This window comes from Microtus pennsylvanicus, assembly GCF_037038515.1.
Source record: "Microtus pennsylvanicus isolate mMicPen1 chromosome Y unlocalized genomic scaffold, mMicPen1.hap1 SUPER_Y_unloc_2, whole genome shotgun sequence".
NCBI lineage: Eukaryota > Metazoa > Chordata > Mammalia > Rodentia > Cricetidae > Microtus > Microtus pennsylvanicus.
In genome coordinates, this window is record NW_027460880.1 from 5,700,651 (window position 1) to 5,705,415 (window position 4,765).

A 4,765-nucleotide genomic window follows, 5' to 3' on the forward strand; every position below is an offset into this window, starting at 1 on the left:
TAAGTTTTTCCCCTTTCAAGAACTAATCATTCTATTAATCACAATTCTAAACTGCTGTGGGAGTTTGTTTGTGACTTATGCCTTCACATGTGATACAAGCGACCTGTGTGTATAGGGTCTTCTCTCTGTTCATGTGGGGAAGGCATGGCAGCAGGAGTAGATGGCTGCTCATTCTCTGTAAGGAAATCAGTAAACAGTGGGCACCAAGTACAAGGATGTCCTGAAATATTAAGTCTTGTCCTTTCAAGGCCCCAAAGCCTCCAGCTAGGTTCAGGGTCACGACAATCTCCAAAACCCACCGAGCATGAAGTATTCAGAACCAGAAGCCAGTGTGTGCCATATCGCATAAATTCATCGTGAGTACACCAATCTGTTTTTTTTAATTCTAAATTATTTTGTCCCATCAGAACGATCTATATTACCAATTAACCAAATTTGCTGCATCTTTGGTGTCCTAGAATTGCTTTAAATTGTTGCTGGGACAGTCTTACAAACCTTCCTGTGCTGTTATGAGACCTTAAGGGGACAGCACTTATTTCAGAAATCAAAGGCAGTTGGGTTCAATCCTATGGTTAGCTGTTAGCTAGACACTGGAAGGATGGATTTGACTAAGAAAGGGAGACAGTATACATGGAGGCAGGTAACCTTTCCTTTGCAAAATGACCCATTTTGAAGCCTTACTTCAGGCCCTTCTCTTCTCCTAATCTTGGTTTCTTTATTAGTTTAGGAGAAGAATTAAAACTCCATTTACAGTATCTGTGAACCTGAATGAGGTAAGTATGTGTGACCAACTTGATGTCTGCCTGTCTGTCAACAGGGCCAGAGTTCAGGGGCATCTGATGCATAGCACAGGAATGTCAGCCATCAATCTCTGGTCCACCTAACTCTACAGCATTAGAGTTGTCATGGTTGCTCATCTGACCTTCCTCATATGATCTCCATCCACAGAGATGTCAGAAAAATCCTCCCCTGAGAGTGCAAGTTCTTTACAAATGAAAGATTATACAACAGAAGACACATGGGAGATTTATATGGGCAATCTATTGAAAGGATAAAGTGACAGAAGAAGTTTATTGATTAATTAAAGAAAGAATCCGCTTCAGCTGATATGTTAGAACATAGGTAGGTGGAGTAAACAAAATAGAATGCCGGGAGGAAGAGGTAGTGTGCTCAGAGAAGCCATGCTCCCCTCTCCCCGGCAGATGCCATAGCTCTGCTCTCTGAGGCAGATGTCGATGCAGCCAGCCACCATGTCAGACATGCTGAATTTTTCCTGGTAAGTGCACCTCGTTATACTACACTGATTATTAGAAATGGGTTAAAATGCTGAATCTAATGGGCCAGCAGTGTTTAAAAGAATACAGTTTTTGTGTATTTATTTCAGGCATAACCTTCATGCGGTCGTGGTGCTGGGGACACAGCCTCTCTGCTAAAATAACTACAGAATGGCTTGCAGCCTTGTGGACAACTGAATCCACTGAAAGCATGAGAATGCTTGGGAAAGAGTAAAGCATGTTTTCTTGGTAGCAGCGATTTCTCGGTCTGCTCTGCTTGCTAGAAGAAAGCAAGGGCTCTCATCTAAAAGAGGCTTGCTGACTCAGCTTCAGCTGCAAAACCCTGCAGCCCTTAAGAGGTCCTGCCACAAAACAGTTAAATGGTGTTGATAAAAGCCAACTGAATGCTTGTATGTTTTCAGCAGTAGCAGGAAAAAAAACTGTGTTGTTTTAAATTGCCGGCTTTCTGGGCCATCCTGCCTGGGCAAACTCTGACTGTTTGAGGAAGGAGGGCCAGCTACAGAAAGAAGGCTTGAGTGTTGTCTGTTGCAGCCTCTTTGATGGCAAGGACCTTGAAACACTGTAGACTTGTGGCACTGAATGCGGCTCTGTTCGGTACCTCAGCCACAAGGTTGGAATGGCAGAAAGCTAAGGAATGGGCTACATCTGGCCAGCAAAGCCACGGCTTTAGTCCTACTGAGATTGCTTGGTAAATGAAAGACTCATGTGTTCAGAAAAACAGAGAGAGAAATAGAGTAAAGAGAGATTCAAAGACAAAGAAAATTTTTAAATGATTTACTGTGTGTTAAAAATATGTGCAGGCTAAAATTTGAAGTTCTTAAAGTTAAAAAAAGGAAGAGAGTTGTTGGGTGTGGTAGTACACACCTGTAAACCCAACTCATGCGAGGCAGAGGGAGATTGACCTCTGTACCTTCAAGGTGAGGTAGCACACGCTTTTAATCCCAGTGCCTTGAAGGCAGAGACAAACAGATCTTTGTGAGTTCAATGTGTAGTAGCATACACCTTTAATCCCAATGCCTGAAAGGCAGAGAGAGGCAGATCTCTGAGACTTCAAGGACAGACAGGTATACAGAGTTATTCCAGGTCAAAGATACAGAGAACCTGTCTCAAAAGGCAAAAAATAAAAAGGAAAAATAAACAAAATAGAGGTTAAATTGAAGCGCACAAAGATGGAAAATTCACAGCGAATTTTGATATTGTATGCTATTATGCTCTTTTTGAATCATTTGAATTTTGAGGCAGTAGCAATAGCTGCTAAAAGATGTTTCTTTATAAAAGCTGCTGAAATAATCCAACATAGATATTTTGAAAATGCCTTGACTTTGAAATTTGGATCTAAGGACATGATGCTTTGGAAAGGAGTTTCTATTTTGTTTTCACAGAGGGTGATAGTATGTGAATGCCTCTATCCTAATATGGTAGGATGGACCACGCCCTACTTAAAGGTTGCTGTGAACACCTTTAAAAAATTGCTTTGCTCAACTGCCAACTGAGATAAATCAATAATGATGCCACCATTCAGCAGGAAGCATTTTGGAGAGAAAAAACTGCACCCACGTTCCCAAATATGGCTTATAAATGTTCTTTTACATTTAAAGTGGGATGTGATATAGATATGAATATTTGCATTAGTATACATTTTGCTTTACTGATAGAGATTTTAGGTCAATTTTGTTATATGTATATGCATTTTTGATCTTAATTAAGGTATTGTGATTGTGTAGTTCATTAAAAAATATAATGCATATAGGTTATTAATGGATAATCATTAATAATAGTCAAGTTTGTAGTCATGTTAGTTAGATTTTCTAGCTCCATATATTTCAGTTAGATAGGCATTATTCATATCCCTCTAGACTACAAAATAGGCTATTTAATGTTTTAGTACCTTAGGGGTTTTCATGACAGTGAGACACTCTACTCTTGGCAGCACATATCTACTTCAGGAAGAAGATGGGCATCAAAGAGGATCCTTATGGAGTTTGATAGCCATTTGGGGAAGAAACTGCTTTTGCCTGGATTGTTGCATAAAAAGTTCACAGAAAACACTCAGAGAGAGGACTACTGAACTTGCCTAAAGGCGAGATGATTTTTTCGTGTTCCTGATTCAGGAAAGGGTCAGCAAAACATTCTTCAAGACAAATAGATAGTGACTGCATTTGAAATTTCCTGCTTCATGGAAATGTCTGCTGGAAACTATGGGCCTGTAGACTGAGGATGGAAACACCAACAGTACAGAGGAACTTTGGGTGACTGTCCAGGCAGCGAGATGTCTCTGTCATTTCTAGAGATTGAAAATGGCTTACTTTTTGTTTGCTTAGGTAATACTGTATTATTCTGGAGTCTCTGATGGAGTTGAAGAAGAGATAGATAGTTATAGTTTTCCATTGTTATGATAAAAGATAAAATAGATATAAATATTGTAACTGTAATTCTTGCTTGATAACTGTTTTGTTATATGTAATTTTGCTATGTTAAAGTTAAAGATTCCATTCTTGTTTAAACAGAAATAGGAGTAATGATGGAGTATAGGTCATTGGTTAATTAAATAAAGAAACTGTTTGGCCTGCAATGTTAGAACATAGGTGGGTGGAATAAACATAAGAGAATGCTGGGAGGAATAGGAATTGAGCTTAGAGATGCCATGCACCTCTGCCATGGGCAGAAATGGTAGCTCTGCACTCTGAGGCAGATGGCGATACAGCCAGCCACCAGGTCAGACATGCTAAATCTTTCCTTCTAAGCGCACCTCGTGCTGCAACATACATTATTAGACATGGGTTAAGAGGCTGAAAATAATGGGGCAGGCAGTGTTGAAATGAATAGTTTTGTGTTGTTATTTCGGAGCATAACCTTACAAGGCGGCCCCATGGGGATGCAGCCCTGCTGCTCAAATTTCTACAATCAAGGGGGAAATGGAAGAAGGGAAGAATGAAGAGAGAGAGACAAGGAAGAATGGATGGATTCAATCATTCATTGGAAAAATGAGGGAACCAATGAATGAGGAGACCTAGTAGGAAAAAATGTGCTGCATTCCCTCAGAGAGTCAGGTCAAATTAAGGATTGACAAGGTTTTCCACTAAGGAGGAGGCTTATTCCATTTTACCTTCTTTGTGCTCCAGGCCCACCCACAAGAGTGATGATGAGGACAGGGAGAAGAAGAGGAGAGGGTGTACCAGAATTCCCTGGTACAATTTCTCACCCAAATTGTAGCCAAATCACCTGACCTGGGACAGCTGATCTACATGCTGGACCCTAACTCCCAGTTTGACAACTCTAACATTTTAACCAAGTTTGTGAAGATGAAGGAACCAAAAATAGCCCAGTTACAGGATGGCAGGTTCCTTACAGGATGGGAGTCAGACATCAGTACCATACTGGTATTTGGCGGTTGGCTGGGTGTGTGGGGTCTTTGCCAGACTCCACCTAGCATCATGGATTCCCTACTTTACTGATATTATGGAGTTCGG